Source organism: Stegodyphus dumicola, chromosome 7, assembly GCF_044657685.1.
Source record: "Stegodyphus dumicola isolate Sdum_Otavi_A_Nest chromosome 7, ASM4465768v1".
In the NCBI taxonomy this organism is placed as follows: Eukaryota; Metazoa; Arthropoda; class Arachnida; order Araneae; family Eresidae; genus Stegodyphus; species Stegodyphus dumicola.
The window spans coordinates 137281278-137292507 of NC_140774.1; positions in this window are offsets into that span (position 1 = coordinate 137281278).

The following is an 11230-nucleotide window of genomic DNA, read 5'->3' on the forward strand; positions in this document are numbered from 1 at the left end:
TTGTATGGATTTTGAAAATAAATATGACGCTGTAGAATTTTATATGTAAAGTTATTTTATTTTAAGTTTATTAGGAGAAAGGATAACTGTTAGTTCTTGCAAATATCGAACAGTAACTATTATAATTTTTCCGGTTTTCGTAGAAATTCTATTATGCGGGGAAAAAAAATCAATTTGCAAAAGTATTTGAGAGTAATTTATTTTAACGAATGAAGAACGTGACAGTTTCAGTTTATAGTTTTTAATTGCTATTTTAATTATTCACGGTAAATGAAGCAGTTCTAAATATGTGTATGTATTATTTTGTATGAAATAAATGTATAGGGTAAATAAAATAAACAAATCAATAGGTGTAATTCATATTATTTGTCCTGTTGCTGTTTAATACTTAAGTGAGACAATTATAGAATTTACGATAAAATTTTTTATGAAGCAGAAGCAGATTATTCATTTTAAAATGATTAATTCAATATTTTTTATAAATAATAAATAAATAAATAAATAATCGAACAAAATAATAATTATAATAATAAATGTCCTAAATAATAATGATTATTATAAATAATAAATATAATAATAAAAAAATTATTTTCTTTCAACTATAAATAAATTCCCCCCTCCCCCTAAATATTCTAATTTCAAAATGTCCCGGTCAGCAATTATAAAAAGGTGGCTACACTGCTTGCATAGCAAAACATCAGTTACATTACTAAGCAATCAGTTACGTAAGTGTGCTGTATAATTTATTTGTGTTCAAATGCGGTTTGTTATCATTTGTGTCAGCGATTTCTCATTAAATTCTAATTCAAAGATTTCGGAGAAATTATAGCAGGCCGATTATCAAATTTGTGATTTAATAGATGGCGCCACGAAGCGTGCGTCATTTCTTAGAACAACGTGGAAGAGAGTTTTCTGCTGGAATGTCCCACACGTCAGTATAAAGGCAAACATTTTCATATGCAGCAAAAAGTTTTAAAAGAGTAAATAACAGACGCATTTATAAAACACGCATATTTCATTTTAATGACACTTTATCTGAATCTGTTTTTCCCTATGCACCCCTTTCACTATTTCTAGATCCTCCCCTCTTCCACCGTCCATTCCACAATTCGAAAAATACCTATATATTTATTTAGATGTTTGTAAAAAATAATACAAAAATACATAAAAAAAGATGATAAATTTCAAAACTTGGAAAAAAGTTATATTTTTTATATATTCGTAAACTAAAACTAAATAAGAAGCTGACCTCACTTTTCCCCTGAAACTATGAAATTTCTTTCTAGGAAGGGGGGGGGATATTCCTTCTGGCTGAGAACTTCTGCTTTATCTATTGGAGGACGACTGATATTAGAAATTCTTTTACTTCAATGAACAAAAATATTTCAAAGATACTCAAAATTCATATGGTTTATCACTACTTACGTATTATTCCATCGACCGTAAAAGTTGGGTACCACCGGACCATGAAAACTGGGGGAAGATAATAGTCAAAGTACGTAATCCAGTCGGTCCTGTGGAACTCTGAAGATGCCTAGCCTTTTTATTTAATAAACAGTGCTTATTCGACCCGCTTGGTTTTAACGGTTCATAAAAAGTACTATTATAAGTCGGTTTCTATAATTTTGTTGGGCTTTCTTTTCTTTTCACCATCGACGAAACAGAACACTCTATGACTAGAAATTTCTTGCTGGTTATTGTCCCAGTATGTTACGTTTTGTCGGCCATATTCTACTGACCTTTTTATATCCATAATATATATTTTTTTTATTTTAAGATTATATAACTTTTAAAATAATGTATTGCTGCTTGTTGTTTAGTAGAAGGCAGATCCGAATTTTAACGCCGCCCCCCCCCAAAAAAGTGCAAGACAAAATGCAACAATAACAGCCAATTTATACATGAAAGGAAATTATACATGAAAGGAAATATTTCATGAAACCAAATGGTCGAGAATCATCAAACTAAAACGCAGATGTTGAATATGTTGTTATATAAAGCTTATCTATAACTGGCTCTAAATCAGACTATTTCGCGACAGCTTCGCGATCGACGAAATAATACGTAAGTACCGGTTTATCATTAAAAAGAACATGCAGCAATAGTCTCAATCATGTTTTTCGTGTCAGAGGGCAAAGACAGCTCATCAAACTAAATTAATGAATGTGTAATAATAACCTGTAGCAAACTGAAGAATTTTATAAAATTCATATAGATTTCATGCAGCTTTCACCATCATCTAATAACAACATCTTGCTGTCTCTCTTACATAGGCAGATTTGCTAATTGGAAGGAAGCTGATTTTGTTAAAGAACATCAAAGCCTAATTTTGTTTCTTTCTTCAGTACCTGTTGACTAAATAGGAATTGTTATATAGGTGATTCCACTAGCTATTTTTCTGACTTTAAGCCTGCACTCAAGTAGCAGAATTTTAGTAATTATATTTAAACATAATTTCTTAAGCAATAAAAAGGCCCCCCAAAAAAAGAAAATCTGAAAGCTTTCAAATTTTATATTACGTTTATATTATGTTTTTATATTATGTTATATTTAAATTTATATTATGTTTTTTTAACGTTTTGCGTGTTACCTTTATTTATGAAATATCAAGTTTTTCGCACTGAAACCACATAAAAATACAATTCAACAGCAATGTCAAAAAAAGATTTAAAATCATCATACCTTTAGAATTTCCGATACACAATCTTGCGCGCTAGAGATAAAAATATTTTTTTTCCGTACATTGTTGCCATTGCTAGCTTTGAAATCGTTGAGTTTCTTAATCAAAAACTCATAAATGCTTTTCAAAATAGGAAATCGTTAACAAAACAAAATCCAAGCTCCAAATTTGGAATTCCAGATGCCCATATTCGGGTGGAGACGTACATTATTCAAAATTTGATGGCTCTAGGTACCGTTGTTTTATGACAATGCGAGAAACATACATAACCTATGCAGATTCTTCATTATTTAATTTCTTTAAATGCAGGGCGATTATATCCGGTGGCAACAATTAAAATAGTGATTCAGACTCTTAACGTTTTCGATGCAAAATGCCAAAACGAAATTAATAGCCCTTCTGGGCTAACGCCCTTTGGGCTAAAAAGGTTGTAAGCGAAACTGGAAGTCTAGCCGAGTGCATCTCGAAAACAAATGATGGAATTGTGTTTATTGTTACCTAAAACGCGAAGGTGTAATTAAATTTAATAATTTTAGAAAAAAATAATATTCAAATATACCTTAGACAACATCAATAAATAAATTTAAGTTTAAATTAACTAATAATTAAAGAGACATCAGAAAAGAAAGCAAAATAGTTCACTAATCTCACGCTTTTCTGAATTTCATACCATAGTACAGACCAGTGAAACGAATGGCCGTTGTCAATTAGGTCCTGCTAAAGTATTTCTTTTCCTCACTAGATGGTGTTATTGATGATGATTAATTAGATGGTTAATTAAAGGAATTTTTTTTTATTTATATTTATTTACTTATTTATTTATTTATTTATTTTGGTTTGTTTTTGTTGCCATGTTTGCCTAGAGGTTTCTGTTTACTTTTTCTTCTTCGTTCTAATCCTACTACGCAGAAAATGTCGATTTAGACGCCCGCCCTCTCTTTTTATTTTTACAACCACCATTTTCATTTTTATGAATGCACACGTTACTACAGCTATTATAACGAATTAGGCAGTGTGTTGTAGTGTTTAAGAATAGCTACTAAATATATATTTTCATTCACTGTTTGTATAATATGTATGTCGTGTTGTAAAAGTGATGTTAAAATTAAAAGTTTGTATTTTCAACCACATGAAGATCTTTACAACTCAGAAACCACTAACGCGAAGTACTTATCTTGCTGTGTCAGCAATAAAGATGCAATAAAATTTTCTCAATTATATAAAACATAATTATTACCAAAAGTACCTTGGTCAGTGGATTTTCACACCGTTTGTTAATAGCTGACGACTGCTTAAAGCTGTAGCATTGAGCCAAAATTTGACAGAGAGCGGCTAATTTTCTTGCCGCATTTTATGCGCGTAAAAATTTCTGTTATATTTTACAATTTCATAGTTTCCGTTTAATTTTTACCTATGCACAGTTATATTGAGAAGCAAGGCACAATAGACAAATTATAAATTAATTAACATTTTAGCACATTCAAAGGAATGGCATCTTTTGCATTTAGCAAAGGGGGGGGGGGAACTGACATCATATGAAATAATGCTAGTTCCTCCTTCGTCTAAAAGTATTTGAAAATTCATTAAAATGTACGTGAGAATATGCACATTTTTATGAATGCGCACCTTACTACAGCTATTGCAGAATAATAGCTGTAATAAGATGTAAACACGTGCGGAACTTAATTACCTTAAATCTTAAATTGTGGCTTTGTAAAAATGCCAGAAGACTTATCGTCCCATCTTAAATTTCCCAGTTATGTAACACCAGGGTGGAAAAAGTTTTAAACAAACCCATTTTTTAGATCTTCAGCCGAACAGTTAATACAGCATGGATAATAACAGAAGGTTTCGCTGCTTGCGGTATTAACAGAACAAAAACTTTAAAATGAAAGTTAAATATTTAAAATATCAAATTCATAAGATAAAGTCCGCGCATGGCTAGCAAAGGCCAAAGCCAAATCAAGTACATTTTAAAAGACGGGAAATAATAGTATTCAGACGGTCAACGGTCGTTGCCAAAAGACCACACCTAAAAACAAAACCTCTTTTATTATATACACTAGCAGCTACGCTGCCAGCTTCGTCTGGCTTTTAAATGTACCGGAAAAATGGCTGAAGGGAACACCAAACGTTAAATTTAAAAACTGCATAGAATTTTACTCTGCAGAACAACTTCATAAAAAAAAAGTTATTACGTATAACAAAATACAGTGAAATAAGCAATACCCCTTAATACAAATATTAATTATCCTAATAAATAAATTAACCAACTTCCCTTTGCAAAATCTTAAGAACTCAAATGGTATAAAGGTGTGGTGGTGTGGTGTATTTAATTATGGCAAAGCACACTAGGGCTATCTGCCTAAGAGGAGGGATGCCTTTCGTGGAGGACTTTCTAAGGGAAACTGGCTCGTATACACGTTACACATGGGGAAAACCACGAAAACGCCCATGCAGCCAGCCCGTTCGCGGGATTCGAACCTCAGACCGAACTACCAGTGTTCAGCGACTTTACCGCTCGGCCGCTGGTGGGCTTCTGGTATAAAGGAGGTTAAGAACTTTGTTTCCTAAAAAAATCACTCAAAACATTTCAATATCTTAAAAACAGTGAAATGAGCAATAAATAACATAAAAGAATACAAAAAAACAAAAAATTCTGAAAAGCAAAGTATAATTAATGATATTTTATCTTATATTTTCAAGAGAAAAAAATTAGGTTCTACTTTGGTAGACGGTTGCACGGATTTTTGGCGATTTACATTGGCGCAATTGTTGGCGCGGTTTTTATAGTCATCAGCCATCTTGAAAAAATGCTGTTTTTACGTATTTTACGCATATAGTAAAGTATTAGAAACTTTAAAAAAAATAAATATCGTTAAAAATAATGAATTAATTTTTTTGTTGAAAACGTTGTTTTTAAGATGGCTGTCAAATGTAAATAAATACATTTACTAAGAGTATAAAATGCTAAAGTAAGGTTAAATTATTACTTTCATATAATAGAATAAAAAAACTGCTATAAAAACATTGCGCCAACATTTAATAGGATTAAAATATTGCTTAAGTTGAATTTTGAATTAAAAACATCATACCAACGTTTAAAGGAATTAAAGTATTACTTAATTACTTTAAAATAAGTTTTATAGGATTTAATTATTTAACATTAAAATACATGTCAATAAATATCTCAGGAATTTTTGAAAACATTGTATTAATTTTTTAATAAAAGTTAAAGTATACTGTTCAGTAACGTGCACGAACTCAGTTAATACGCAATAATTTAATATGTTCATTATAATGTAGATTTTTTGTGGCAACAGTGACGTTTTGTTATATATTACTTTGAGTGTGATAACGCGTGGAATGCTACTTTTTTTGTAATGTTTATAATGCTAAATAAAATAGTTCATTGTTAATTAAAAACGTTTTCTCTGCTAAATATATTACCATTCCTCCGAAGTTAATAAATATGCCAAGAAATTGATTAATTTCAAACATATACAATTTTAAAGTAAAAGACAATTATGTACTTACATTTTTTTAAAGTATTTTACCTGTCGTATATTGATAAGTACCAGAAAAAAAAAAACGATCTTCATCTGTAATCCACATCTCTCGCACTTCATTGAAGAAGCAATTAGCGAGGTTTCCTCCAAAAATTTAAAATAAATTTCCTCTGAATTTATAAATAAATCTTTGATTAGAAAAGCCAGGCTGGCCAAAATAAGGTCTCAAAGGACAATTTTTTTATTCCGATACCAATAATTCTTGGTAATTACCAATAACAACATTCATCTTCGAAATGGACATATCCATTCCTTTTGAAATCTGAGGAATTCGAAGAGATGAATAATAAAATTTTAAAATGGCGCGGTAATGCACAAATATTCAGTAACCAATAAGGGAGCTGATTACATTACGCATAGAATTAAAATTATTTAAATAATCATTCATAATAAAATCATTTTTAAAACAAATGCAAAATTAAATTGTATTTTAATATTTATCAGCATAAGTAATGTTTAAAACATTAGATTAAATTTATAGATATTAATAAAACCAATTACGTTTTAAGTAAGGTGACATCATTGATTACATCATCCACAACATAAAATTATATTAAATATTATAAACAGCAAAATTTTTATTTCAAATAAAAATGCAAAATTAAATTGATTTTTAATATTTAGAAGCCATAAATAATATTTAAAACACGGAATTTATGCATAGTAAAACGCATTATTTTTTAAATGAAATGACAACAAAGTATCAGTTACCATAAATAACTTATCCAGCAATGGGTTTACCATAAGTCGTATTACTCGCCTAAAGAAAAATTACCAAAATCAGTGCAACGTCTACCAAAGTAGCACCAAAAATTACAATGAAATAAGCTATATCCCTTAATACAAATATTAATTATCCTAATAAAAAACTTTCCGTTGAAGGAAAACAAATCATGCAAAACTTTTCAATATCTTTCAAACAGTAAAATAAGCAAAAAATATCATGAAAGAAACTCAAAAAGCAAAAAATTACGCGCAGAATTTTACTCTGAGGAACAACTTTATAAAAAAACATCAATAAAAATGTATGATATATATAAAATGGCAATGAAATATGACAATCTCTTAAAAACAGTGACAAAGAAATACGAGGAAAAATTGTTGCCAAACCCATATTTCTAAAAGAATGAAACTATTCAAAATGATGCGATTTCATCAAAAATATATCAACAACAATAAGAAAGAAAAATTGTTGCCAAAATCGCATTTGTAAAGATGTGAGATGTGAGAAGTGTACTCGGAAGCTTCATTTAAAAAAAATTTTAAATACAAAATATTATCATTTTTCCAAAATTCTTTTTGTATAAGCAGTCGCAAGGATAAAGGTTTAACGTGTCTAAAAATCAAAGAAAAATAAACTGTACATTTTTAAACATAAACTTTTTTAGAAAAAATCCCGTTGGAAAGGTGTTAAGCTCACTTTGTTAAATAAATTCGTATTTAATCGATTTATTGAAACACGAAATTTATTTTAAGTTCGTAAAATAGTTAAGTGCCTACATTTCATGACGATGTGGAAATGGAGTGCGTAGAGTAAAATTTCGCTTTGCTATGGCCCATTATGTCTCAAAATGACGCGATTTCGTCACAAAACATAAAATAAAAAAGTTCTAATTCGAATTTCGAAAAAATCGCTTCGAGGTGCACTGGCTCTTGTCTAGATGCATCTATGTACCAAATTTCGTAGCCGTGGGTCTATTAGCTTACGCGCAGCGCGAGCGAAAGACACACACACACAGACTCTTTGTTTTATTATATGTGTAGATATTAAATACGAGGGTCGGTACTTTAATAGTGGCAACACAGCTGAAAAAACGCTACGCAACAAAACCAAAGAATATCGTGTATACCACACGTAAACTACATACCTACCTTACCTCTCAGCAAAAAGACTCGTCCTGCCTACGTCACACGCATGCGGAATGACGCGAAGAACGAATCCTTGTATTAGCTCGCGGTCTAAAGTAAGTATTGTCAGGATGTTTTCAAAACGAGAACAACTATGTTGGATAAAAATTGAATGTGCCAGAGGTCGTACAGCACGACAATGTCATCAAGAGGCTTGCGGGGAATCTGCATTGCCTTACAGAACCGTAGCAAGATGGGTGAAAGCATTCAATGAAGGACGCGAAAATGTAGCAGACATGCTGCGGCCAGGTTGTCCGAGTGTCAGCGATGCAGACGTGCAAGCTGTTGCCGCACTAATGGACAGTGATCGCCGCCAAACGATTCGTCAGCTGGCCGGACAAACAGGATTAGCACATACGACTGTACTGCACATTCTGAAGGAACGCCTGTCCATGAGAAAAATTGCTTCACGATGGGTTCCACATCAATTGACGGAAATGCAGAAATGGCTACGATACGATGCTGCCCGAACCCACCTGGAGCGCTATGAGCGCGAAGGAGATGCTTTTTTACGCCGTATCATTACGCTGGATGAGACTTGGGCCCGATCCTACCAGCCAGAACTGAAACGCCAATCAAACGAATGGCGTCATCACGGGTCACCACGACGTTCGAAATTTCGTAAGAACCCCAGCAATGTGAAAGTTATGGTGATTCTCGTGTACGACTGTGATGGTGTCATCCTAACGCATACTGTTCCCCTACAGCAGACAGTCACTGCGCAGTATTACTGCTCACTTTTGGAGCACAATCTCCGACCAGCTTTGAGAAAAAAAACGGCGACACTTTCTGCAGAACGCTCCTCTCATTTTGCATAACAATGCTCGGCGCATGCAACGCAAGCTGTGACTGATTTGTTCAAGCGATGGGGCTGGGAAGTGCTTTACCATCCACCATACTCCCCAGATTTAAGCCCTTGTGACTATGACTTAATTCCTAAGATGAAGGAACCACTTCGTGGCACTCGCTTCCAAACTGTTCCCGAGATTCTTGCGGCAGTAGACCGGTCCATTCAAACTATCAACAAAACAGGCGCTGCTGCACATATTCTGCGACTTCCACATCGTTGGAAACGGGTTGTACACAATGCTGTACAACCTATATGCTGACTATATTGAAGGACTGTAAAACATGGTGACATGAATCACTTTTGTATTCCTTGTAAATAAATAGTTGCCACTATTAAAGTTCCAACCCTCGTAATTTGCATCCGGTGAGAACCGACGAACGTAGAACTGATAATAAAGGTTTAGTGATAAGATATGTGTTTAATAAACGTAAAATCTTGCAAATGGATACCACTATTTGACCATGAACGTTTAGAGCATTGAGCAGGACTAGACAAAAATCAATTCACCCTTATAAGGTGTATTCATAAATAGCCTTGTGAGAATAAATAATTAGTATTGTTGCAACAAAAATTCTTCTGTTCTTTGCTAACGAACTGAACTAAATCTTTTCGAAAATTAACATCTACAAAAGGAGATATGATAGCGAAAGTCTTCTCAGCATGCGAAAGTTTAAATCTTATCTCAAAACCGAACTCTTCAGTGTAAAAAATAGAGAAATAATCCTGACATCCTTTCGAATAACTGAACTGAGCACAAGTAAAAGAAGTTGTAATGATAAGGCAGTTTTTCATCTGCGCGAGAGAGGCAAATGGCTCTGTATGCAATCGAATTAACTACAGTGAACTTTCTCGTGGCACCTCTTCAGCTTGCTTCTAAGAATATAAACGAATACTGGTACTGAAAATTACTTTATAAAGCGGTCACTATCAGACGTAATTAACATCATCTAGAACCATAGTGTAGTTGTCTTAAATTGGTGTATGTCCCCCCCTTTTTTTCTCCCCCCTTTTTTGGTTTTGTGTATGTGTGTAAACTTGATACATCTAAACTTTAAAAATTTTAACGTTAATAGTTCAATTTTTATATTATATTTTTCTAAAAGTTAGTAATTTATAATTCACCATCAGACGTAATCAACATCATCTAGAACCACGATTAGTTTTCTTAAAATGGGTTCCCTTTCCCCCCCCCCTTTTTTTTTTTTTTTTCTGTGTGTGTGTGTGTGTATAAAATTGATATATCTATTAAATGAAAAATGTTTAAAAATTCTTTTAATTAACAGCAAACAACATTTAAATGGCATAAATAGTAATCTAAAATCATATATCAATATAAGATTTTTTTTCACGATTTTCAAGCATATTTTATATTTTTATTTTTCTTGCTTTTAACGATGCAAGATCATGATTTTCCCCCTAAAAATCTGCCTCATTATTTAATGACAATACTTTATAAAGAATAGCGATGATTGAAATTTGCCCTGCAATGAAAACCTTAATTTTATTATTTTGCAGCTCTTTATTTAGCCCTAGTAATTGTAACTAACTACGTTAAAAATATTCATAACTTCATTTCCAAATTTGCTATGGTTGAATTAATTCTGAGAGATCTAAACATGCCTGTTTTTGATCCCAAAATTAGTCAAATAATATATATGTACAATTCCACATTCCTGCTGAAATTTCTGCAACCTTTATATCATTCGGGTATTTAAGTACAAAATTATAAGTTACTTCATTTAAAATATTTGAACCCAGTCATATTATTTTTCACCAGATAGAAACTGAAAATCAGAATATATCTCGCTTAATTTTTTGTTTCTCCATTGTAGTTAAAGAATTAAAACTTTCTTCTTTCAATTGTACGGTAGGGTACGAAATGCGCGAAATTTGATCGAAATTTCCCCCCCCTCTTATGTAATAGACGAACTGCGCGACTTTTTCCTGTCCCCTCTTTCTAAGACATGGAGGTAAGAAAGGAAGGAGTGGCCAACCGGCACTAGAAGTGAAGCACTGCTTCGAAGCTTCCGTCACCAGATTGGGTGTTCTTTGTTTACATTCAAAAGCTCGCTTGACAGTGTTCTGATAGTATTTCGACACACGACAGTTCCATACAAATCGAAAAAGGGACACTTTCATATGAAAGAAACATTCATAGTGTGATACATAATAGCAATTTGTATAGTTAAGTGACATTTACGCAAAAATCACATCTTGGTTATT